Source organism: Pseudorasbora parva, unplaced genomic scaffold, assembly GCF_024679245.1.
Source record: "Pseudorasbora parva isolate DD20220531a unplaced genomic scaffold, ASM2467924v1 scaffold_33, whole genome shotgun sequence".
In the NCBI taxonomy this organism is placed as follows: domain Eukaryota; kingdom Metazoa; phylum Chordata; class Actinopteri; order Cypriniformes; family Gobionidae; genus Pseudorasbora; species Pseudorasbora parva.
Genome location: NW_027125104.1, coordinates 318946 through 343916, shown reverse-complemented (window position 1 = coordinate 343916; position 24971 = coordinate 318946). Strand labels below are relative to the sequence as shown.

General features: G+C 50.1%; 14 non-coding genes and 1 pseudogene across 14 annotated transcripts; all 15 read right to left on the bottom strand.

Moving 5' to 3' along the window:
* Positions 1 to 5290: 5290 nt before the first annotated feature.
* LOC137066989 (U1 spliceosomal RNA) lies at positions 5291 to 5454 on the bottom strand. The gene has a single exon (XR_010902821.1). It is a non-coding gene; the product is annotated as a U1 spliceosomal RNA (small nuclear RNA).
* A 469-nt stretch (positions 5455 to 5923) lies between these two features.
* On the bottom strand, positions 5924 to 6114 carry LOC137067367 (U2 spliceosomal RNA). The gene has a single exon (XR_010903162.1). It is a non-coding gene; the product is annotated as a U2 spliceosomal RNA (small nuclear RNA).
* Positions 6115 to 7147: 1033 nt separating this feature from the next.
* On the bottom strand, positions 7148 to 7311 carry LOC137066988 (U1 spliceosomal RNA). Its single transcript, XR_010902820.1, has one exon. It is a non-coding gene; the product is annotated as a U1 spliceosomal RNA (small nuclear RNA).
* Positions 7312 to 7779: 468 nt separating this feature from the next.
* Positions 7780 to 7970, bottom strand: LOC137066541 (U2 spliceosomal RNA). Its single transcript, XR_010902452.1, has one exon. It is a non-coding gene; the product is annotated as a U2 spliceosomal RNA (small nuclear RNA).
* A 1033-nt stretch (positions 7971 to 9003) lies between these two features.
* On the bottom strand, positions 9004 to 9167 carry LOC137066987 (U1 spliceosomal RNA). The gene has a single exon (XR_010902819.1). It is a non-coding gene; the product is annotated as a U1 spliceosomal RNA (small nuclear RNA).
* A 468-nt stretch (positions 9168 to 9635) lies between these two features.
* On the bottom strand, positions 9636 to 9826 carry LOC137066540 (U2 spliceosomal RNA). The gene has a single exon (XR_010902451.1). It is a non-coding gene; the product is annotated as a U2 spliceosomal RNA (small nuclear RNA).
* A 1033-nt stretch (positions 9827 to 10859) lies between these two features.
* Positions 10860 to 11023, bottom strand: LOC137066986 (U1 spliceosomal RNA). The gene has a single exon (XR_010902818.1). It is a non-coding gene; the product is annotated as a U1 spliceosomal RNA (small nuclear RNA).
* A 468-nt stretch (positions 11024 to 11491) lies between these two features.
* On the bottom strand, positions 11492 to 11682 carry LOC137066806 (U2 spliceosomal RNA). The gene has a single exon (XR_010902692.1). It is a non-coding gene; the product is annotated as a U2 spliceosomal RNA (small nuclear RNA).
* Positions 11683 to 12715: 1033 nt separating this feature from the next.
* On the bottom strand, positions 12716 to 12879 carry LOC137066985 (U1 spliceosomal RNA). The gene has a single exon (XR_010902817.1). It is a non-coding gene; the product is annotated as a U1 spliceosomal RNA (small nuclear RNA).
* A 1464-nt stretch (positions 12880 to 14343) lies between these two features.
* Positions 14344 to 14507, bottom strand: LOC137066984 (U1 spliceosomal RNA). The gene has a single exon (XR_010902816.1). It is a non-coding gene; the product is annotated as a U1 spliceosomal RNA (small nuclear RNA).
* Positions 14508 to 14975: 468 nt separating this feature from the next.
* Positions 14976 to 15166, bottom strand: LOC137066539 (U2 spliceosomal RNA). Its single transcript, XR_010902450.1, has one exon. It is a non-coding gene; the product is annotated as a U2 spliceosomal RNA (small nuclear RNA).
* Positions 15167 to 16199: 1033 nt separating this feature from the next.
* Positions 16200 to 16363, bottom strand: LOC137066983 (U1 spliceosomal RNA). The gene has a single exon (XR_010902815.1). It is a non-coding gene; the product is annotated as a U1 spliceosomal RNA (small nuclear RNA).
* A 468-nt stretch (positions 16364 to 16831) lies between these two features.
* LOC137066538 (U2 spliceosomal RNA) lies at positions 16832 to 17022 on the bottom strand. The gene has a single exon (XR_010902449.1). It is a non-coding gene; the product is annotated as a U2 spliceosomal RNA (small nuclear RNA).
* A 1033-nt stretch (positions 17023 to 18055) lies between these two features.
* LOC137067326 (U1 spliceosomal RNA) lies at positions 18056 to 18219 on the bottom strand. The gene has a single exon (XR_010903127.1). It is a non-coding gene; the product is annotated as a U1 spliceosomal RNA (small nuclear RNA).
* A 468-nt stretch (positions 18220 to 18687) lies between these two features.
* LOC137066922 (U2 spliceosomal RNA) lies at positions 18688 to 18864 on the bottom strand (annotated as a pseudogene).
* Positions 18865 to 24971: the final 6107 nt, after the last annotated feature.

The following is a 24971-nucleotide window of genomic DNA, read 5'->3' as shown; positions in this document are numbered from 1 at the left end:
AAAACAAGTGGGGGTCAGGGAGGCCTTTCCCACCATTTTCCTTTCTTTTTTTAAAGACCTCCCTTTTCAGTCGTTCCCACTTGGACCCCCACAGGAAATAAAATACCGCCCTCTCCAGGTTGGCCAGGAATCTTCTTGGGGGACTAAAAACAGAACAGACAAGTAAAATCAGTGGTAAAATTATGGCTTTAAAAATTAAAACCTTCCCTTCCATTGTCATCTGTCTTAGTCCCCAAAAACCCAGTCTTTGCCTAACTTTCCCTAAGATGTCAGTCCAGTTTCCCCGTCCTCCACCCTCTCTGTCAAATTTTACACCTAAAACTTTCAAATCGTTGTCTTTAAAAACCAGATCCAGTCCACCTGTGTCGACGTCCCCCCACGGCCCGAAGAGCTGGGCCTCGGACTTGTTCCTATTGAGCTTGGCGCCCGAGGCCCGACCGTACCAGTCAGTCAAGTCCAATGCTCTTCGTACCGATAAAAGGTCAGTCGCTAAAAGGGTTATGTCGTCCATATATAAAACGCAGGTTGCTGTCAGTCCACCAGTCCCTGGGACGTCCAGTCCTTTAATCCATTTATCCCTTCTCAAGATTTGTGCCAGTGGCTCAATACAGGCCACATACAGAAGGGGAGATAAAGGACACCCCTGACGGACACCGCTGTGGATATTTACAGCTTTGGACAAATGCCCGTTAACCAAAATCCTGCTAACCAGACCATTGTAAAGCAGTCCCACCCAGGCTATAAACCTCCCTGGAAACCCCATTTTCTCCAGTACCTTAAAGAGGAACTGGTGCGAGATGCGGTCAAATGCTTTTTCAAAATCTAAATTTAGGACTACTAGCCGAATATTTCTGTCTCTCGCATAACAGATAGCATCTCTGATCAGTACCAGGCTGTCCGTGATCTTCCTTCCGGGCACAGCACATGCTTGATCCAGGTGAATTACGTCCTCTAAAACAGTCGACATGCGCATGGATAAAATTTTGCTAAAAATCTTACAATCAAAGTTTAAAAGAGTAATGGGTCGCCAGTTTTTTAAGTCAGTCTTGTCACCTTTTTTTAGCAAGAGTGAAACTATCCCTATTCTAAAACTGTCAGGAAGTCTGTCCAGAGTCTCAAATTCCTTAAAAACAGTCAGTAATTCGTGTGCTAAAATATCCCAAAAAGTGGAGTAAAACTCTAGAGGAAGTCCATCTATTCCTGGGGACTTTCCTCGTTTAAAACTTTTAAGAGCTTTGTCCATCTCTAAAATGTTAAAATCTTGAGATAAAATAGCACATTTGTCTAATTTCTTTTCTAAAAACTCTAAAACTTCCTTTATCGCGTCATTGTGTACTTCTTTGGTATTGTATAATTGTTCATAAAATTCTTCAGTTTCTTTTAAAATCTCTTTTGTGCTGTGGGCTTCCCTCCCTCCACTTTTTAAAACAGTAATTGTCCCACCCTGTGAAATTATCTTTTTAAAAAAATACCTAGTACACTTTTCTCCTTCCTCTGTTTCCCTCTCCCTGCTCCTTAAAATGACACCTTTGCTTTGTATTTTGGATAAAACTGACATCTCATCTTTTACCATTTTAATATCTTCATTAAAATCAAACCCGTCATTTAAAAGATTAAAATACCTTTGTAGTCGTTTTTGCAGCCCCATCATGCGTCGTTTAAATCTATTCTTTTTGTCTCTGCCTGTCTTTCTAAAAAAAAGTCTTGTCCGTTCCTTCACCATCTCCCACCACTGTGCACGTGAGTCATAAAAGTCTTGGAGGGTCTGCCATTGGCTGAACTGCTCCCTATATTCTCTGACTACCTCCTCATCTTCTAAGAGGGAGCAGTTCAGCTTCCACAGACCTCCCCCTACTGTCACACCAGTGGGCAGTGAAAGAGTGCAAGATAGCATTAAGTGGTCTGAGAAGAAGAGTGGGGTCAATGTAGCATCGGTTGGCGGGAAATCTCTTGTAAATAGGTAGTCGATTCGAGAGGCTTTGGTGCCGTCACCACTGAACCAGGTGAAGCCCTCCTCTCTTTGATGCATTATTTTAAAACAGTCAACTAACCTAAAATCTCTAACTAAGCTTTGTAATAAAACCGATGTCTTATCAATCTTAAAATCATCTCCCACCCTCTTTCTGTCCTTCTTTGATAAAACACAGTTAAAATCCCCTGCTACCACTAAAGGAGCCCTACCTAGCATGTGGGGCTGCAGGTCTTCTAAAAACTCATACCTTTCATTTTTATCCGTAAAACCATATACATTTAAAACGTTAAAATCCTTACCTAAAAAAGTCAGATTTGCTAAAATTGCCCGCCCGTCCTTCACCACAGTGCTGCCCTTCACCAAGATATTCTTATTGTTAATTAAAATAGCAACACCATCATTTTTGTTAAAATTGGACCCGCTCCAAATGGAAGGTCCTGGGGTCCAGAGCTCCTCCCATTTCCTGTAATTTGGTAAAAACGGCAAACCACATTCTTGCAATAAAAACACATCTGACTTAAAATATTTTAAAAAGGATAAGACGCTCTGTGCTCGCATATTGCTCTTCACACTTCTCACATTAATTGTAGAGATAGTGAGAGCCATGAGCAGTATGGCTAAAAAGGTACAAGTCATTTAAAAGATAAAACAAGAGTGGACTACAAAGACAGAATTAAAATCATGTTACATCTTGTTGCACTTCTCTTTCCTTTTCCCCAGAAATACTGGAATCAGGAAGGCAAGTGCTTGGCGCCTCAGGAGCCACAGAGGGGAACTCTTGCCACTCCTTTGGCGACGATGTTCTTAGCTTTATGTGCAGAAAAGAGACTTCATTTGGAGATTCTGGGGGCCACATACGGTCTAGATCTTCCGAAGAGGAACTATCTAGCCGATGCGATGCCCTCAGCCTTTTCTCCTCTGTTTGAACCAGAGGAGATCTCGCAGACCTTTTCTGCACTTGAGCATTGGGGAGAGAACAATCAGTTCCACTCCCACTGTCCACAACACTCAGCTCCGGGACTGTTTCTAGGGAGGAAGCCGTTTCCTCCTCTTCCTCCTCCATTTTCTCTTTACTTTCTTCTTGAGGATTGGCTTCCTCCCCTCGTTCAACTGCTAAAATTGACTCCGCCCCTGTGGCCACCCCACTTCCTCCTTCCTGTCCAATCCCTGAGGCTGGCTGGGATATTGAATTTCCCGCCAAAACCTCAGGGCCCGCCTCCTCACTTGTTTGTACATTGGGTGGGGCGGCCATTTTGTTGTTTTTCAACTTGTTGGCAAAACTTTTAGGGCAATCTCTGTAGAGATGGGTTGATTCTCCACAGAGGTTACACTTTCTGCCATTTTGGCACTCTTCAAAGGTGTGTCCAATTTCTCTACACTTTCTGCATATTACTTCCTGACATGCCTCGGCGAGATGTCCAAGTTTGCCACATTTGCGGCAAAGCTTGGGCATCCCTTGGTAGTGGATGTAGCCTCTATTCTCGCCCAACACAATCATTGATGGTATTTGACTCAGACCATGGTAGCTGTTGGGATCTGCCCATTGTTTGATGGGCACTCTCCACGCACAGCTCCAGATACCGTCCTCATCTAAAACCTTGACTGGTGGTCCACGAATAGAGCAGTATCTTGCCAACCATACAACAATATCCTCTCCACTCACAGTTTCATTAAACATCCTGACAATCACCACTTTCAGTGAATTATCAGTTAGCTTTTCCACTGTGAACATGGAGAAATTGGCTTTACATGTTTCAAACCGAGACCAGAAAGTACTCAACAGAGAAGCAGATGTAAAACTCACATCAAAACCATGGTTCAGGGGCAGAGTCAATAAACAGTTTATGTCTGTAGCTTTAAAACCCAGAGTCTGTTGGATGTACTTCCTGGAAAAGTCCAGTCTGGACATGCCCTGGAGAGTACCATCCTCTTTTCTTTTAAATTTAAAACGCACACTGTGGTGCCTCCTCACGCCGGCACGAGCAGCCGACATGATGGAGGCACCAACAGCACGCTGCGGCTAAAATCAAGCAATAAAATAAGCAATAATTTAAATAAATAAACAAATAAATAAATAAATAATATAAAAACCTGCTTACCTTTAAAACCAAGTAGATTCCTCGAAGAACGAGTCGTCCCCTAAAAGCCGCTTGTCAATGTACCTCCTGAAGGCTGTATGTCCCGTGTGACAAGCAACACACGAGACAAAGGTCCAACAAGAGGCGATCGCTGTCTCTACCGTCAGACCAGACCACTTGATCTTAGCCAAAAGGCCGAGAAGCGATGACACAATGACGCAGCGGCAGGGGAGCCGGCAAAGGCGACGCCCATCTGGGAAGCGGTGAGGGGGGGGAGGGTTGGCAAAGGCCGTACGTCGTAGAGACCTGAAACTTTGAGGGATGGTACTAGCCACTCGCTCTACAACATCACCAAGGCTGGCCCCCCGATGGGCCCGGCGGTGGCGCTACAGCCACCGAAAGTACGAAATGGCTCGTAGCTCCCAAACCGCACGCCGCAGAACCAAGTGTCTTATATCATCGGAATCCTTGGCTCGAGCCGAGCGAGACGCATGCCTCGGATTCGAAGGTTGCGCTGGCGAAATTTTCGGGTATTTGGGATTTTGTGAAAAACCTACTTTTGCACACTAGTCCTAGGTCTTTTGCCCGATCTGGCCCAAACCAGTGCAGAAAGATTCTCTGGAGTCTGACTGTCCGTCCAGATCGGAAAAAAAGTGGGAATTTCGATTCAGCTTGGCGGCGGCAGGCCGAAACCTACGGGCTGGGCGAGGCGGGGTCTGCTAGAACGGCTATAGCTCTTGGACGGAACGAGACAATTTCACCCAAGCCGGTACACCCGTGCACGGGCTCAGTCTGGGGTCAGGCGAGAAAGGACGCGGTGAATGGCCACCTAGTGGCGCTTTAAAATGAAAAAGCAACAACATGAGAGCGGCTATAGGCGAACGTATGTCGCGTGCTTTTTCACAGCACGCGCACGAGACAGTCGTACCATACGACAGAAAACCTCCATCCGAACAACTGTGCCTTTGGGACCACTGCTGTCAATCAACTCGTCCGTTGAATATCAAAGTTTGTGGGAAAAACCACATTCGGCAAACCGGTCGCAGGTTTCGACAACCTCGATGAAAACAGACGCAGTTCAGTTCTCTGAACTCTCCGGGTCACTGGCTGACACAGCAGAAAGAGACAGAAACATAACAAAACTGGTGCAACTTCACCCTTTGGGGCAGTGGGCGGCACCACAAGCGTCAAGAACCGCACGCTTTTTCCCTCCACGCTATCTGCTTTTAACCAGTGTGTACAGGGGAGAGCGCGAACGCAGTCCCCCACTACCATAAATTATGCAGTCGAGATTCCCACATTTGGGGAATTCGCAGGGGTCAGCACAACCGGAGTGCAATGGCCGAGCCTCGCCCTGGGTGAACCACCTTCCTGATCATGGTGTCTCCCCTGCCAGGTAAGTATGAGTTGCCTGGCCTCCAGGCAGAGGCGCCCTATCCCCCTTCGCCATCCTCAAACACGGTGACCTTCCCCTCCCCCAAGAAAAGGAAGGACGGGGCACCTTCCATTGCTTGACTGCTGCGTGCGTGCGTGCCTGACCTTGATTTGAATCAGGTGTCCCTAATCCATCCAACACAAACCCCTGATTCGACTCATCAGCTCGTTGGTAAAGACTCTCAAATAAGACGGGACATCAAAAAACGTGCTGTGACGGTGATGAGTCAGCCGGCCGGCAACCGACGCTTTTGTTCTTCTTTTTTCCCTATGCTCATATGACCGCAGCTTGCTGCTTTCTCTGTGGCACGGTCATCGTCAACGGTCACCTCATCGTCATTCTGTATGCGCTTCCTGCGTATTTCTGTATTCTCTGACAAAAGTCCAGTGGTGTTGTTGGTTCTTCTATTAGTCACAACAATTCGCAGTCCCCAAAAAGGGGAAGCACACCGTTCCTGGAGGCACTGCAATACCAGGTCGATGCGTGGAGTGGACGGAGCAAGCCCCGGTTCCGGCTCCATGTGCCAAAAATCAATTTAATATGCAGTCCCCAGATAGGGGACGTATCAGATATTAAACTGATAAGAACAGATACTACACTTGATCTTAGCCAAAAGGCCGAGAAGCGATGACACAATGACGCAGCGGCAGGGGAGCCGGCAAAGGCGACGCCCATCTGGGAAGCGGTGAGGGGGGGGAGGGTTGGCAAAGGCCGTACGTCGTAGAGACCTGAAACTTTGAGGGATGGCACTAGCCACTCGCTCTACAACATCACCAAGGCTGGCCCCCCGATGGGCCCGGCGGTGGCGCTACAGCCACCGAAAGTACGAAATGGCTCGTAGCTCCCAAACCGCACGCCGCAGAACCAAGTGTCTTATATCATCGGAATCCTTGGCTCGAGCCGAGCGAGACGCATGCCTCGGATTCGAAGGTTGCGCTGGCGAAATTTTCGGGTATTTGGGATTTTGTGAAAAACCTACTTTTGCACACTAGTCCTAGGTCTTTTGCCCGATCTGGCCCAAACCAGTGCAGAAAGATTCTCTGGAGTCTGACTGTCCGTCCAGATCGGAAAAAAAGTGGGAATTTCGATTCAGCTTGGCGGCGGCAGGCCGAAACCTACGGGCTGGGCGAGGCGGGGTCTGCTAGAACGGCTATAGCTCTTGGACGGAACGAGACAATTTCACCCAAGCCGGTACACCCGTGCACGGGCTCAGTCTGGGGTCAGGCGAGAAAGGACGCGGTGAATGGCCACCTAGTGGCGCTTTAAAATGAAAAAGCAACAACATGAGAGCGGCTATAGGCGAACGTATGTCGCGTGCTTTTTCACAGCACGCGCACGAGACAGTCGTACCATACGACAGAAAACCTCCATCCGAACAACTTTGCCTTTGGGACCACTGCTGTCAATCAACTCGTCCGTTGAATATCAAAGTTTGTGGGAAAAACCACATTCGGCAAACCGGTCGCAGGTTTCGACAACCTCGATGAAAACAGACGCAGTTCAGTTCTCTGAACTCTCCGGGTCACTGGCTGACACAGCAGAAAGAGACAGAAACATAACAAAACTGGTGCAACTTCACCCTTTGGGGCAGTGGGCGGCGCCACAAGCGTCAAGAACCGCACGCTTTTTCCCTCCACGCTATCTGCTTTTAACCAGTGTGTACAGGGGAGAGCGCGAACGCAGTCCCCCACTACCATAAATTATGCAGTCGAGATTCCCACATTTGGGGAATTCGCAGGGGTCAGCACAACCGGAGTGCAATGGCCGAGCCTCGCCCTGGGTGAACCACCTTCCTGATCATGGTGTCTCCCCTGCCAGGTAAGTATGAGTTGCCTGGCCTCCAGGCAGAGGCGCCCTATCCCCCTTCGCCATCCTCAAACACGGTGACCTTCCCCTCCCCCAAGAAAAGGAAGGACGGGGCACCTTCCATTGCTTGACTGCTGCGTGCGTGCGTGCGTGACCTTGATTTGAATCAGGTGTCCCTAATCCATCCAACACAAACCCCTGATTCGACTCATCAGCTCGTTGGTAAAGACTCTCAAATAAGAGGGACATCAAAAAACGTGCTGTGACGGTGATGAGTCAGCCGGCCGGCAACCGACGCTTTTGTTCTTCTTTTTTCCCTATGCTCATATGACCGCAGCTTGCTGCTTTCTCTGTGGCACGGTCATCGTCAACGGTCACCTCATCGTCATTCTGTATGCGCTTCCTGCGTATTTCTGTATTCTCTGACAAAAGTCCAGTGGTGTTGTTGGTTCTTCTATTAGTCACAACAATTCGCAGTCTCCGAAAAGGGGAAGCACACCGTTCCTGGAGGCACTGCAATACCAGGTCGATGCGTGGAGTGGACGGAGCAAGCCCCGGTTCCGGCTCCATGTGCCAAAAATCAATTTAATATGCAGTCCCCGGATAGGGGACGTATCAGATATTAAACTGATAAGAACAGATACTACACTTGATCTTAGCCAAAAGGCCGAGAAGCGATGACACAATGACGCAGCGGCAGGGGAGCCGGCAAAGGCGACGCCCATCTGGGAAGCGGTGAGGGGGGGGAGGGTTGGCAAAGGCCGTACGTCGTAGAGACCTGAAACTTTGAGGGATGGTACTAGCCACTCGCTCTACAACATCACCAAGGCTGGCCCCCCGATGGGCCCGGCGGTGGCGCTACAGCCACCGAAAGTACGAAATGGCTCGTAGCTCCCAAACCGCACGCCGCAGAACCAAGTGTCTTATATCATCGGAATCCTTGGCTCGAGCCGAGCGAGACGCATGCCTCGGATTCGAAGGTTGCGCTGGCGAAATTTTCGGGTATTTGGGATTTTGTGAAAAACCTACTTTTGCACACTAGTCCTAGGTCTTTTGCCCGATCTGGCCCAAACCAGTGCAGAAAGATTCTCTGGAGTCTGACTGTCCGTCCAGATCGGAAAAAAAGTGGGAATTTCGATTCAGCTTGGCGGCGGCAGGCCGAAACCTACGGGCTGGGCGAGGCGGGGTCTGCTAGAACGGCTATAGCTCTTGGACGGAACGAGACAATTTCACCCAAGCCGGTACACCCGTGCACGGGCTCAGTCTGGGGTCAGGCGAGAAAGGACGCGGTGAATGGCCACCTAGTGGCGCTTTAAAATGAAAAAGCAACAACATGAGAGCGGCTATAGGCGAACGTATGTCGCGTGCTTTTTCACAGCACGCGCACGAGACAGTCGTACCATACGACAGAAAACCTCCATCCGAACAACTTTGCCTTTGGGACCACTGCTGTCAATCAACTCGTCCGTTGAATATCAAAGTTTGTGGGAAAAACCACATTCGGCAAACCGGTCGCAGGTTTCGACAACCTCGATGAAAACAGACGCAGTTCAGTTCTCTGAACTCTCCGGGTCACTGGCTGACACAGCAGAAAGAGACAGAAACATAACAAAACTGGTGCAACTTCACCCTTTGGGGCAGTGGGCGGCGCCACAAGCGTCAAGAACCGCACGCTTTTTCCCTCCACGCTATCTGCTTTTAACCAGTGTGTACAGGGGAGAGCGCGAACGCAGTCCCCCACTACCATAAATTATGCAGTCGAGATTCCCACATTTGGGGAATTCGCAGGGGTCAGCACAACCGGAGTGCAATGGCCGAGCCTCGCCCTGGGTGAACCACCTTCCTGATCATGGTGTCTCCCCTGCCAGGTAAGTATGAGTTGCCTGGCCTCCAGGCAGAGGCGCCCTATCCCCCTTCGCCATCCTCAAACATGGTGACCTTCCCCTCCCCCAAGAAAAGGAAGGACGGGGCACCTTCCATTGCTTGACTGCTGCGTGCGTGCGTGCCTGACCTTGATTTGAATCAGGTGTCCCTAATCCATCCAACACAAACCCCCGATTCGACTCATCAGCTCGTTGGTAAAGACTCTCAAATAAGAGGGACATCAAAAAACGTGCTGTGACGGTGATGAGTCAGCCGGCCGGCAACCGACGCTTTTGTTCTTCTTTTTTCCCTATGCTCATATGACCGCAGCTTGCTGCTTTCTCTGTGGCACGGTCATCGTCAACGGTCACCTCATCGTCATTCTGTATGCGCTTCCTGCGTATTTCTGTATTCTCTGACAAAATTCCAGTGGTGTTGTTGGTTCTTCTATTAGTCACAACAATTCGCAGTCCCCAAAAAGGGGAAGCACACCGTTCCTGGAGGCACTGCAATACCAGGTCGATGCGTGGAGTGGACGGAGCAAGCCCCGGTTCCGGCTCCATGTGCCAAAAATCAATTTAATATGCAGTCCCCGGATAGGGGACGTATCAGATATTAAACTGATAAGAACAGATACTACACTTGATCTTAGCCAAAAGGCCGAGAAGCGATGACACAATGACGCAGCGGCAGGGGAGCCGGCAAAGGCGACGCCCATCTGGGAAGCGGTGAGGGGGGGGAGGGTTGGCAAAGGCCGTACGTCGTAGAGACCTGAAACTTTGAGGGATGGTACTAGCCACTCGCTCTACAACATCACCAAGGCTGGCCCCCCGATGGGCCCGGCGGTGGCGCTACAGCCACCGAAAGTACGAAATGGCTCGTAGCTCCCAAACCGCACGCCGCAGAACCAAGTGTCTTATATCATCGGAATCCTTGGCTCGAGCCGAGCGAGACGCATGCCTCGGATTCGAAGGTTGCGCTGGCGAAATTTTCGGGTATTTGGGATTTTGTGAAAAACCTACTTTTGCACACTAGTCCTAGGTCTTTTGCCCGATCTGGCCCAAACCAGTGCAGAAAGATTCTCTGGAGTCTGACTGTCCGTCCAGATCGGAAAAAAAGTGGGAATTTCGATTCAGCTTGGCGGCGGCAGGCCGAAACCTACGGGCTGGGCGAGGCGGGGTCTGCTAGAACGGCTATAGCTCTTGGACGGAACGAGACAATTTCACCCAAGCCGGTACACCCATGCACGGGCTCAGTCTGGGGTCAGGCGAGAAAGGACGCGGTGAATGGCCACCTAGTGGCGCTTTAAAATGAAAAAGCAACAACATGAGAGCGGCTATAGGCGAACGTATGTCGCGTGCTTTTTCACAGCACGCGCACGAGACAGTCGTACCATACGACAGAAAACCTCCATCCGAACAACTTTGCCTTTGGGACCACTGCTGTCAATCAACTCGTCCGTTGAATATCAAAGTTTGTGGGAAAAACCACATTCGGCAAACCGGTCGCAGGTTTCGACAACCTCGATGAAAACAGACGCAGTTCAGTTCTCTGAACTCTCCGGGTCACTGGCTGACACAGCAGAAAGAGACAGAAACATAACAAAACTGGTGCAACTTCACCCTTTGGGGCAGTGGGCGGCGCCACAAGCGTCAAGAACCGCACGCTTTTTCCCTCCACGCTATCTGCTTTTAACCAGTGTGTACAGGGGAGAGCGCGAACGCAGTCCCCCACTACCATAAATTATGCAGTCGAGATTCCCACATTTGGGGAATTCGCAGGGGTCAGCACAACCGGAGTGCAATGGCCGAGCCTCGCCCTGGGTGAACCACCTTCCTGATCATGGTGTCTCCCCTGCCAGGTAAGTATGAGTTGCCTGGCCTCCAGGCAGAGGCGCCCTATCCCCCTTCGCCATCCTCAAACACGGTGACCTTCCCCTCCCCCAAGAAAAGGAAGGACGGGGCACCTTCCATTGCTTGACTGCTGCGTGCGTGCGTGCGTGACCTTGATTTGAATCAGGTGTCCCTAATCCATCCAACACAAACCCCTGATTCGACTCATCAGCTCGTTGGTAAAGACTCTCAAATAAGAGGGACATCAAAAAACGTGCTGTGACGGTGATGAGTCAGCCGGCCGGCAACCGACGCTTTTGTTCTTCTTTTTTCCCTATGCTCATATGACCGCAGCTTGCTGCTTTCTCTGTGGCACGGTCATCGTCAACGGTCACCTCATCGTCATTCTGTATGCGCTTCCTGCGTATTTCTGTATTCTCTGACAAAAGTCCAGTGGTGTTGTTGGTTCTTCTATTAGTCACAACAATTCGCAGTCTCCGAAAAGGGGAAGCACACCGTTCCCGGAGGCACTGCAATACCAGGTCGATGCGTGGAGTGGACGGAGCAAGCCCCGGTTCCGGCTCCATGTGCCAAAAATCAATTTAATATGCAGTCCCCGGATAGGGGACGTATCAGATATTAAACTGATAAGAACAGATACTACACTTGATCTTAGCCAAAAGGCCGAGAAGCGATGACACAATGACGCAGCGGCAGGGGAGCCGGCAAAGGCGACGCCCATCTGGGAAGCGGTGAGGGGGGGGAGGGTTGGCAAAGGCCGTACGTCGTAGAGACCTGAAACTTTGAGGGATGGTACTAGCCACTCGCTCTACAACATCACCAAGGCTGGCCCCCCGATGGGCCCGGCGGTGGCGCTACAGCCACCGAAAGTACGAAATGGCTCGTAGCTCCCAAACCGCACGCCGCAGAACCAAGTGTCTTATATCATCGGAATCCTTGGCTCGAGCCGAGCGAGACGCATGCCTCGGATTCGAAGGTTGCGCTGGCGAAATTTTCGGGTATTTGGGATTTTGTGAAAAACCTACTTTTGCACACTAGTCCTAGGTCTTTTGCCCGATCTGGCCCAAACCAGTGCAGAAAGATTCTCTGGAGTCTGACTGTCCGTCCAGATCGGAAAAAAAGTGGGAATTTCGATTCAGCTTGGCGGCGGCAGGCCGAAACCTACGGGCTGGGCGAGGCGGGGTCTGCTAGAACGGCTATAGCTCTTGGACGGAACGAGACAATTTCACCCAAGCCGGTACACCCATGCACGGGCTCAGTCTGGGGTCAGGCGAGAAAGGACGCGGTGAATGGCCACCTAGTGGCGCTTTAAAATGAAAAAGCAACAACATGAGAGCGGCTATAGGCGAACGTATGTCGCGTGCTTTTTCACAGCACGCGCACGAGACAGTCGTACCATACGACAGAAAACCTCCATCCGAACAACTTTGCCTTTGGGACCACTGCTGTCAATCAACTCGTCCGTTGAATATCAAAGTTTGTGGGAAAAACCACATTCGGCAAACCGGTCGCAGGTTTCGACAACCTCGATGAAAACAGACGCAGTTCAGTTCTCTGAACTCTCCGGGTCACTGGCTGACACAGCAGAAAGAGACAGAAACATAACAAAACTGGTGCAACTTCACCCTTTGGGGCAGTGGGCGGCGCCACAAGCGTCAAGAACCGCACGCTTTTTCCCTCCACGCTATCTGCTTTTAACCAGTGTGTACAGGGGAGAGCGCGAACGCAGTCCCCCACTACCATAAATTATGCAGTCGAGATTCCCACATTTGGGGAATTCGCAGGGGTCAGCACAACCGGAGTGCAATGGCCGAGCCTCGCCCTGGGTGAACCACCTTCCTGATCATGGTGTCTCCCCTGCCAGGTAAGTATGAGTTGCCTGGCCTCCAGGCAGAGGCGCCCTATCCCCCTTCGCCATCCTCAAACACGGTGACCTTCCCCTCCCCCAAGAAAAGGAAGGACGGGGCACCTTCCATTGCTTGACTGCTGCGTGCGTGCGTGCCTGACCTTGATTTGAATCAGGTGTCCCTAATCCATCCAACACAAACCCCCGATTCGACTCATCAGCTCGTTGGTAAAGACTCTCAAATAAGAGGGACATCAAAAAACGTGCTGTGACGGTGATGAGTCAGCCGGCCGGCAACCGACGCTTTTGTTCTTCTTTTTTCCCTATGCTCATATGACCGCAGCTTGCTGCTTTCTCTGTGGCACGGTCATCGTCAACGGTCACCTCATCGTCATTCTGTATGCGCTTCCTGCGTATTTCTGTATTCTCTGACAAAATTCCAGTGGTGTTGTTGGTTCTTCTATTAGTCACAACAATTCGCAGTCCCCAAAAAGGGGAAGCACACCGTTCCTGGAGGCACTGCAATACCAGGTCGATGCGTGGAGTGGACGGAGACCTGAAACTTTGAGGGATGGTACTAGCCACTCGCTCTACAACATCACCAAGGCTGGCCCCCCGATGGGCCCGGCGGTGGCGCTACAGCCACCGAAAGTACGAAATGGCTCGTAGCTCCCAAACCGCACGCCGCAGAACCAAGTGTCTTATATCATCGGAATCCTTGGCTCGAGCCGAGCGAGACGCATGCCTCGGATTCGAAGGTTGCGCTGGCGAAATTTTCGGGTATTTGGGATTTTGTGAAAAACCTACTTTTGCACACTAGTCCTAGGTCTTTTGCCCGATCTGGCCCAAACCAGTGCAGAAAGATTCTCTGGAGTCTGACTGTCCGTCCAGATCGGAAAAAAAGTGGGAATTTCGATTCAGCTTGGCGGCGGCAGGCCGAAACCTACGGGCTGGGCGAGGCGGGGTCTGCTAGAACGGCTATAGCTCTTGGACGGAACGAGACAATTTCACCCAAGCCGGTACACCCGTGCACGGGCTCAGTCTGGGGTCAGGCGAGAAAGGACGCGGTGAATGGCCACCTAGTGGCGCTTTAAAATGAAAAAGCAACAACATGAGAGCGGCTATAGGCGAACGTATGTCGCGTGCTTTTTCACAGCACGCGCACGAGACAGTCGTACCATACGACAGAAAACCTCCATCCGAACAACTTTGCCTTTGGGACCACTGCTGTCAATCAACTCGTCCGTTGAATATCAAAGTTTGTGGGAAAAACCACATTCGGCAAACCGGTCGCAGGTTTCGACAACCTCGATGAAAACAGACGCAGTTCAGTTCTCTGAACTCTCCGGGTCACTGGCTGACACAGCAGAAAGAGACAGAAACATAACAAAACTGGTGCAACTTCACCCTTTGGGGCAGTGGGCGGCGCCACAAGCGTCAAGAACCGCACGCTTTTTCCCTCCACGCTATCTGCTTTTAACCAGTGTGTACAGGGGAGAGCGCGAACGCAGTCCCCCACTACCATAAATTATGCAGTCGAGATTCCCACATTTGGGGAATTCGCAGGGGTCAGCACAACCGGAGTGCAATGGCCGAGCCTCGCCCTGGGTGAACCACCTTCCTGATCATGGTGTCTCCCCTGCCAGGTAAGTATGAGTTGCCTGGCCTCCAGGCAGAGGCGCCCTATCCCCCTTCGCCATCCTCAAACACGGTGACCTTCCCCTCCCCCAAGAAAAGGAAGGACGGGGCACCTTCCATTGCTTGACTGCTGCGTGCGTGCGTGCCTGACCTTGATTTGAATCAGGTGTCCCTAATCCATCCAACACAAACCCCTGATTCGACTCATCAGCTCGTTGGTAAAGACTCTCAAATAAGAGGGACATCAAAAAACGTGCTGTGACGGTGATGAGTCAGCCGGCCGGCAACCGACGCTTTTGTTCTTCTTTTTTCCCTATGCTCATATGACCGCAGCTTGCTGCTTTCTCTGTGGCACGGTCATCGTCAATGGTCACCTCATCGTCATTCTGTATGCGCTTCCTGCGTATTTCTGTATTCTCTGACAAAATTCCAGTGGTGTTGTTGGTTCTTCTATTAGTCACAACAATTCGCAGTCCCCAAAAAGGGGAAGCACACCGTTCCTGGAGGCACTGCAATACCAGGTCGATGCGTGGAGTGGACGGAGCAAGCCCCGGTTCCGGCTCCATGTGCCAAAAATCAATTTAATATGCAGTCCCCGGATAGGGGACGTATCAGATATTAAACTGATAAGAACAGATACTACACTTGATCTTAGCCAAAAGGCCGAGAAGCGATGACACAATGACGCAGCGGCAGGGGAGCCGGCAAAGGCGACGCCCATCTGGGAAGCGGTGAGGGGGGGGAGGGTTGGCAAAGGCCGTACGTCGTAGAGACCTGAAACTTTGAGGGATGGTACTAGCCACTCGCTCTACAACATCACCAAGGCTGGCCCCCCGATGGGCCCGGCGGTGGCGCTACAGCCACCGAAAGTACGAAATGGCTCGTAGCTCCCAAACCGCACGCCGCAGAACCAAGTGTCTTATATCATCGGAATCCTTGGCTCGAGCCGAGCGAGACGCATGCCTCGGATTCGAAGGTTGCGCTGGCGAAATTTTCGGGTATTTGGGATTTTGTGAAAAACCTACTTTTGCACACTAGTCCTAGGTCTTTTGCCCGATCTGGCCCAAACCAGTGCAGAAAGATTCTCTGGAGTCTGACTGTCCGTCCAGATCGGAAAAAAAGTGGGAATTTCGATTCAGCTTGGCGGCGGCAGGCCGAAACCTACGGGCTGGGCGAGGCGGGGTCTGCTAGAACGGCTATAGCTCTTGGACGGAACGAGACAATTTCACCCAAGCCGGTACACCCGTGCACGGGCTCAGTCTGGGGTCAGGCGAGAAAGGACGCGGTGAATGGCCACCTAGTGGCGCTTTAAAATGAAAAAGCAACAACATGAGAGCGGCTATAGGCGAACGTATGTCGCGTGCTTTTTCACAGCACGCGCACGAGACAGTCGTACCATACGACAGAAAACCTCCATCCGAACAACTTTGCCTTTGGGACCACTGCTGTCAATCAACTCGTCCGTTGAATATCAAAGTTTGTGGGAAAAACCACATTCGGCAAACCGGTCGCAGGTTTCGACAACCTCGATGAAAACAGACGCAGTTCAGTTCTCTGAACTCTCCGGGTCACTGGCTGACACAGCAGAAAGAGACAGAAACATAACAAAACTGGTGCAACTTCACCCTTTGGGGCAGTGGGCGGCGCCACAAGCGTCAAGAACCGCACGCTTTTTCCCTCCACGCTATCTGCTTTTAACCAGTGTGTACAGGGGAGAGCGCGAACGCAGTCCCCCACTACCATAAATTATGCAGTCGAGATTCCCACATTTGGGGAATTCGCAGGGGTCAGCACAACCGGAGTGCAATGGCCGAGCCTCGCCCTGGGTGAACCACCTTCCTGATCATGGTGTCTCCCCTGCCAGGTAAGTATGAGTTGCCTGGCCTCCAGGCAGAGGCGCCCTATCCCCCTTCGCCATCCTCAAACACGGTGACCTTCCCCTCCCCCAAGAAAAGGAAGGACGGGGCACCTTCCATTGCTTGACTGCTGCGTGCGTGCGTGCCTGACCTTGATTTGAATCAGGTGTCCCTAATCCATCCAACACAAACCCCTGATTCGACTCATCAGCTCGTTGGTAAAGACTCTCAAATAAGAGGGACATCAAAAAACGTGCTGTGACGGTGATGAGTCAGCCGGCCGGCAACCGACGCTTTTGTTCTTCTTTTTTCCCTATGCTCATATGACCGCAGCTTGCTGCTTTCTCTGTGGCACGGTCATCGTCAATGGTCACCTCATCGTCATTCTGTATGCGCTTCCTGCGTATTTCTGTATTCTCTGACAAAATTCCAGTGGTGTTGTTGGTTCTTCTATTAGTCACAACAATTCGCAGTCCCCAAAAAGGGGAAGCACACCGTTCCTGGAGGCACTGCAATACCAGGTCGATGCGTGGAGTGGACGGAGCAAGCCCCGGTTCCGGCTCCATGTGCCAAAAATCAATTTAATATGCAGTCCCCGGATAGGGGACGTATCAGATATTAAACTGATAAGAACAGATACTACACTTGATCTTAGCCAAAAGGCCGAGAAGCGATGACACAATGACGCAGCGGCAGGGGAGCCGGCAAAGGCGACGCCCATCTGGGAAGCGGTGAGGGGGGGGAGGGTTGGCAAAGGCCGTACGTCGTAGAGACCTGAAACTTTGAGGGATGGTACTAGCCACTCGCTCTACAACATCACCAAGGCTGGCCCCCCGATGGGCCCGGCGGTGGCGCTACAGCCACCGAAAGTACGAAATGGCTCGTAGCTCCCAAACCGCACGCCGCAGAACCAAGTGTCTTATATCATCGGAATCCTTGGCTCGAGCCGAGCGAGACGCATGCCTCGGATTCGAAGGTTGCGCTGGCGAAATTTTCGGGTATTTGGGATTTTGTGAAAAACCTACTTTTGCACACTAGTCCTAGGTCTTTTGCCCGATCTGGCCCAAACCAGTGCAGAAAGATTCTCTGGAGTCTGACTGTCCGTCCAGATCGGAAAAAAAGTGGGAATTTCGATTCAGCTTGGCGGCGGCAGGCCGAAACCTACGGGCTGGGCGAGGCGGGGTCTGCTAGAACGGCTATAGCTCTTGGACGGAACGAGACAATTTCACCCAAGCCGGTACACCCGTGCACGGGCTCAGTCTGGGGTCAGGCGAGAAAGGACGCGGTGAATGGCCACCTAGTGGCGCTTTAAAATGAAAAAGCAACAACATGAGAGCGGCTATAGGCGAACGTATGTCGCGTGCTTTTTCACAGCACGCGCACGAGACAGTCGTACCATACGACAGAAAACCTCCATCCGAACAACTTTGCCTTTGGGACCACTGCTGTCAATCAACTCGTCCGTTGAATATCAAAGTTTGTGGGAAAAACCACATTCGGCAAACCGGTCGCAGGTTTCGACAACCTCGATGAAAACAGACGCAGTTCAGTTCTCTGAACTCTCCGGGTCACTGGCTGACACAGCAGAAAGAGACAGAAACATAACAAAACTGGTGCAACTTCACCCTTTGGGGCAGTGGGCGGCGCCACAAGCGTCAAGAACCGCACGCTTTTTCCCTCCACGCTATCTGCTTTTAACCAGTGTGTACAGGGGAGAGCGCGAACGCAGTCCCCCACTACCATAAATTATGCAGTCGAGATTCCCACATTTAGGGAATTCGCAGGGGTCAGCACAACCGGAGTGCAATGGCCGAGCCTCGCCCTGGGTGAACCACCTTCCTGATCATGGTGTCTCCCCTGCCAGGTAAGTATGAGTTGCCTGGCCTCCAGGCAGAGGCGCCCTATCCCCCTTCGCCATCCTCAAACACGGTGACCTTCCCCTCCCCCAAGAAAAGGAAGGACGGGGCACCTTCCATTGCTTGACTGCTGCGTGCGTGCGTGCCTGACCTTGATTTGAATCAGGTGTCCCTAATCCATCCAACACAAACCCCCGATTCGACTCATCAGCTCGTTGGTAAAGACTCTCAAATAAGAGGGACATCAAAAAACGTGCTGTGACGGTGATGAGTCAGCCGGCCGGCAACCGACGCTTTTGTTCTTCTTTTTTCCCTATGCTCATATGACCGCAGCTTGCTGCTTTCTCTGTGGCACGGTCATCGTCAACGGTCACCTCATCGTCATTCTGTATGCGCTTCCTGCGTATTTCTGTATTCTCTGACAAAATTCCAGTGGTGTTGTTGGTTCTTCTATTAGTCACAACAATTCGCAGTCCCCAAAAAGGGGAAGCACACCGTTCCTGGAGGCACTGCAATACCAGGTCGATGCGTGGAGTGGACGGAGCAAGCCCCGGTTCCGGCTCCATGTGCCAAAAATCAATTTAATATGCAGTCCCCGGATAGGGGACGTATCAGATATTAAACTGATAAGAACAGATTTTTTTTTTTTTTTTTTACACATTTCTTTTTTTCCATTCAAACCTCACATTTCTTTTCTTTTTAAACATACATGTTTACACAGATTAAAACCAACAGTTTTGCATTCTTAGTTAAAATCAGTCAGTGTAGTGTGTTGTGTAAAGTCCATGTATGCAAGTCAGTGTGGTGTTAGAAAAAGGGATAAAAGTATAAATAGCAAATAAATACAAGCCAGTTAAAACACAATAAAATCATTCTGTTTAAAAATCTCTGTTGTGCAGGACCGGGGGTGAGTCCCTATCAAGAATGTCCATTCACTCCAGGTCTCCAGAACAGGTTCAGGACTCCCCGCTTCAAAGGCCCAGCGGAAATCCCCTCTCCTCCGGCCCGCTGGCCCGCTGTTCCCGTAGCCAGAGTGGTGAGGGTGCATCTACGGGCGGCCAAGGTCGGTGGTGGCCGGGACCTCTTTGTGCAGCCTCGGCCCCCCCGTCCGAATGACGACGTGCGGCCCACCCTGCAGCGTTGATCTTATCTTCTGCTCGCTCGCGTGGAGGGGGACCGTCACGCGTTTCCCCACCAGCAGGTTTCTGGTGACCCAGATGGCATCCTTTATCAGGTTGAGGGTGAGCCAGAGCGAGGCAAATTCTTGCGATGTTTGGGCTTTGAGGCCCTGACCCACCCCCAGGATGGCGAGCTTGTAGTCCACCTGGGCCCCACCCGCTGGCAGGCACGGGAAAAACAGGGGGCCGGCCCTGGCCCACAGGTCCCGCGCAGCACCGCACTCCCAGAGCAGATGGTGGACGGTCTCCGGGTGGTTGCACCCGGACCGTGGGCAGATGGAGTTTTTGGCCATGCCTCTGGAGTGCATAACCGCCCTGACCGGGAGGATCTCATGAGCCACCATCCACGATAAGTCCTTGTGTCTGTTCTGGAGAGCTGGGTGGGCTGCGTTCCTCCAAACGTCTTTGGCCTCACTTAGTGTGAGGCCTGGAACTGGACTCACCACTTCCCGGTCCTGCACAAGAGAGATGAGGGATTTGTGGTTAGTTAAAATGCTTGCATCATTTGTCTCTAAAAGGAATTTTTTTAAAAATTTCTTTATAAAACTGTACTCTTTTGGCAAATTAAAAGACACTGGGGTTTTCAGGTCGATTGATAAAATTTTTATGCTTCTTAGGTAGGACCCCATCCAGAAACGAGCCATGGCCGCTGTCTTATTCTCTCTGGATGGGGTCAGCGCATATCCGATGTGGAGGGCGGTAAAGCGGCTACCTAAAAACAAGTGGGGGTCCGGGAGGCCTTTTCCGCCATTTTCCTTTCTTTTTTTAAAGACCTCCCTTTTTACTCGTTCCCATTTGGACCCCCACAGGAAATAAAATACCGCCCTCTCCAGGTTGGCCAGGAATCGCCTTGGGGGACTAAAAACAGAAGAAACAAGTAAAATTAGTGGTAAAATTACAGCTTTAAAAACTAAAACCTTGCCTTCAATTGTCAGTTGTCTGAGTCCCCAAAACCCCAGTCTTTGCCTAACTTTCCCTAAGATGTCAGTCCAGTTTCCCCGTCCTCCACCCTCTCTGTCAAATTTTACTCCTAAAACTGTCAGGTCGTTGCCTTTAAAATCCAAATCCAGTCCGCCTGTGTCCACGTTTCCCCACGGCCCGAAGAGCTGGGCCTCGGACTTACTCCTGTTGAGCTTAGCGCCCGAGGCCCGACCGTACCAGTCAGTCAAGTCAAGTGCTCTTCGTACTGATAAAAGGTCAGTCGCTAAAAGGGTTACGTCGTCCATATATAAAACACAGGTTGCGGTCAGTCCACCAGTCCCTGGGACGTCCAGTCCTTTAATCCATTTATCCCTTCTCAAGATTTGTGCCAGTGGCTCAATGCAGGCCACATACAGTAGGGGAGATAAAGGACACCCCTGACGGACGCCGCTGTGAATGTTTACAGCTTTGGATAAATGCCCATTAACTGCAAATTTACTGACTAGACTGTTGTATAGCAGTCCCACCCAAGCTATAAACCTCCCTGGGAACCCCATTTTTTCCAGTACCTTAAAAAGGAACTGGTGCGAGATGCGGTCAAAAGCTTTTTCAAAATCTAAATTTAGGACTACTAGCCGAATGTTTCTGTCTCTCGCGTAACAGATGGCGTCTCTAATCAGTACCAGGCTGTCTGTGATCTTCCTACCGGGCACAGCGCATGCTTGATCCAGGTGGATTACGTCCTCTAAAACAGTTGACATGCGTGTAGCTAAAATCTTACTAAAAAGTTTACAATCAAAATTTAAAAGCGTGATTGGTCTCCAGTTCTTCAAGTCAGTCCTGTCTCCTTTTTTATATAAAAGCGAAACTATCCCTACTCTAAAGCTGTCCGGAAGTCTGTCGAGAGTCTCAAATTCTTTAAAAACTGTCAGTAAGTCATGTGCTAAAATGTCCCAGAAAGTCAAATAAAACTCCAAGGGAAGTCCATCCATTCCTGGGGACTTCCCTTTTTTAAAACTTTTGAGAGATTTATTTAATTCTAAAAGAGTAAAATCCTGGGCTAAAAGCACATTTGGACTCTTTATCTTTGTTTCTAAAAATTCTAAAACTTCATTTAAGATGCCATTGTGTACATTCTTTGGGCTGTATAAATCACTATAAAAAAGTTCTATTTCCCCTAAAATGTCCTCCATATTTTTTGCCTCCCTCCCTCTAAAAGTTTTTAAGATTGTTATTGAGCCTCCCCGTGAAATAGTCTTTTTAAAAAAATATCTTGTACACTTTTCTCCTTCTTCTATCTCTTTTTCTTTGCATCTTAAAATTACTCCCTTACTTTGAGTTTCGGATAAAACTGACATTTCTTTCTTTACTTCCTTTATTTCCTCCTTAAAATCCAATCCATTATTTAAAAGGTTAAAATATCTCTGCATTCTTTTTTGCAGCCCCATCATGCGTCTTTTTTCTTTATTCTTTTTCTCCTTTCCTATTTTTCTAAAAAAATGTCCTGTCCTTTGTTTTACCATCTCCCACCACTGTGCTCGTGAGTCAAAAAAGTCTTGGAGGGTCTGCCATTGGCTGAACTGCTCCCTATACTCTCGAACCACTTCCTCATCTTTTAATAGGGAGCAGTTCAGCTTCCACAGCCCTCCCCCTACTGTCACACCCGTGGGTAGTGAAAGGGTGCAGGAGACCATCATGTGGTCAGTGAAGAAAAGGGGGGTCAATGTTGCATCGGTTGGCGGGCAGTCCCTTGTAAAAATATAGTCGATACGAGAGGCTCTGGCGCCATCACCACTGAACCAGGTGTAGCCCTCCTCTCTCTGATGCATTGTTTTAAAACAGTCGACTAACTTAAAATCTTTGACCAATTTATTTAATAAAACCGATGTCTTGTCGACCTTAAAATCTTCTCCTACCCTTTTCCTATCTTTTTTTGTTAAAACACAGTTAAAATCCCCTGCTACCACTAGGGGAGCCCTACCTAACATGTGGGGCTGCAAATCTTCTAAAAGCTTGTATCTGTCATTTTTACTTGTGTAACCATACAAATTTAAAACATTAAAATCCTTACCTAAAAAAGTCAGATTAACTAAAATTGCCCGCCCATCCCTCACCACAGTGCTGCCCTTCACCAAGATGTTGGGATTTTTTATTAAAATGGCCACACCGTCATTTCTGTTAAAATTGGAGCCACTCCAGATGGAGGGTCCTTTGGTCCACAGCTCTTCCCATTTTCTGTAATTGGTTAAAAAGGGCAGAGCACACTCTTGCAATAAATAGATGTCTGACTTAAAATTATTTAAACATGATAAAACACTCTGTGCTCGCAAAGTAGACCTCACACTTCTCACATTGATTGTAGAGATAGTGAGGGCCATGAGCAGTATGGTTAAAAATACAAGCATTGATGAAAATAAAAACAGATAAAAAGACTACAGAAATTGCATTAAAATCATGTTACTTCTTGTTGCACCTGCCTTTCCTTTTCCCCAGATAAACTGGGGTCAGGAGGGCAAGTGCTCGCCGCCTCAGAATCCACAGAGGAAACCTCTTGTGGATCCTTTGGTGACGATGTTCTTAGCTTAAAGTGCAGAAAGGAGACTTCATTTGGAGAGTCTGCAGGCCACATACGGTTCAGATCTTCCGAAGAGGAACTATCTGGCCGATGCGATGCCCGCAGCCTTTTCTCCTCTGTTTGAAGCAGAGGAGATCTCGCAGACCTTTTCTGCACTTGAGCATTTGGGAGTGAACACTCGGTTTCACTCCCACTATCCACCCCACTAACCTCCGATACGGTGTAGAGGGAGGAAGCCGTTTCATCTTCCTCCTCCTCCATTTTGTCTTTGCTTTTTTCTTGTTGGGGAGTGGCTTCCTCCCCCTTTTCATTAACGAATTCTGACTCCGCCCCTGTGGCCGCCCCACTTCTTTCTTCTTGTCCAATCCCTGAGGCTGGCTGGGAATGTGAAATTCCCGCCAAAACCTCAGGGCCCGCCTCCTCCTCTCTTTGTTCTTTTGATTGTTCCTTTGGTGGGGCGGCCATTTTGTTCCCTTTCAACTTGTTGGCAAAACTTTTAGGGCAATCTCTGTAGAAATGGTTAGCATCTCCACAGAGATTACACCGTCTGCCATTGGTACATTCCTCAAAAATGTGACCAATTTCTCTGCACTTCCTACACACAATTTCTTGGCATGCCTCAGCGAGGTGTCCCATTTTCCCACATTTTCGGCACAATTTGGGCATTCCCTGATAATGAATGTAGCCGCGGTTCTCTCCCAGCACAATCATTGAGGGTAAATGACTCAGACCCTGGAATCCGCTTGGATCTTCCCACTGTTTAATGGGAACTCTCCAAGCGCAATTCCAGATGCCGTCTTCGTCAAGCACCTTGACTGGTGGACTTCGAACCGTGCAAAATCTACCCAGCCATACAGCAACATCATCTCCACTCACTGTTTCATTGAACATTCTAACAATCACTGTTTTAATAGAATTGTCAGAAAGTTTCTCAACATTGAACATGGAGAACTGGGTCTTGCAATGCTCAAATCGTTGCCAGAAATCTTGCAACAAGGAAGCAGATCTAAAACTGACATCGAAACCTTTGTTCAGGGGCAGAGTCATTAAACAATTTAAATCACTGGCATTAAAATTGAGGGTTTTTTGGATGAGCTTCCTGGAGAAGTCTAAACGAGACAACCCCAGGAGCTTACCCTCCACCTCTCTAAATAAAAATCGCACGCTGTGGTGCCTCCGCATGCCGGCACGAGCAGCCGACATGGTGGAGGCACCGACAGCCTAAAAAAAACGTAAAAGAACAATAAATACAATAAATAGATAAAAGAATAAAAGTCTTACCTTAAAACTGCTAACCTGTAAAACCAGCAGGGTCACTCTCCCTCTAAAAAGTTGTACGGCTCGGGACACCAGAAGCTCTCGAGCCAGGAAACCTTAAAGAGGCGATCGCAGTCTCAACCGTTCGACAAGACACTTGATCTTAGCCAAAAGGCCGAGAAGCGATGACACAATGACGCAGCGGCAGGGGAGCCGGCAAAGGCGACGCCCATCTGGGAAGCGGTGAGGGGGGGGAGGGTTGGCAAAGGCCGTACGTCGTAGAGACCTGAAACTTTGAGGGATGGTACTAGCCACTCGCTCTACAACATCACCAAGGCTGGCCCCCCGATGGGCCCGGCGGTGGCGCTACAGCCACCGAAAGTACGAAATGGCTCGTAGCTCCCAAACCGCACGCCGCAGAACCAAGTGTCTTATATCATCGGAATCCTTGGCTCGAGCCGAGCGAGACGCATGCCTCGGATTCGAAGGTTGCGCTGGCGAAATTTTCGGGTATTTGGGATTTTGTGAAAAACCTACTTTTGCACACTAGTCCTAGGTCTTTTGCCCGATCTGGCCCAAACCAGTGCAGAAAGATTCTCTGGAGTCTGACTGTCCGTCCAGATCGGAAAAAAAGTGGGAATTTCGATTCAGCTTGGCGGCGGCAGGCCGAAACCTACGGGCTGGGCGAGGCGGGGTCTGCTAGAACGGCTATAGCTCTTGGACGGAACGAGACAATTTCACCCAAGCCGGTACACCCGTGCACGGGCTCAGTCTGGGGTCAGGCGAGAAAGGACGCGGTGAATGGCCACCTAGTGGCGCTTTAAAATGAAAAAGCAA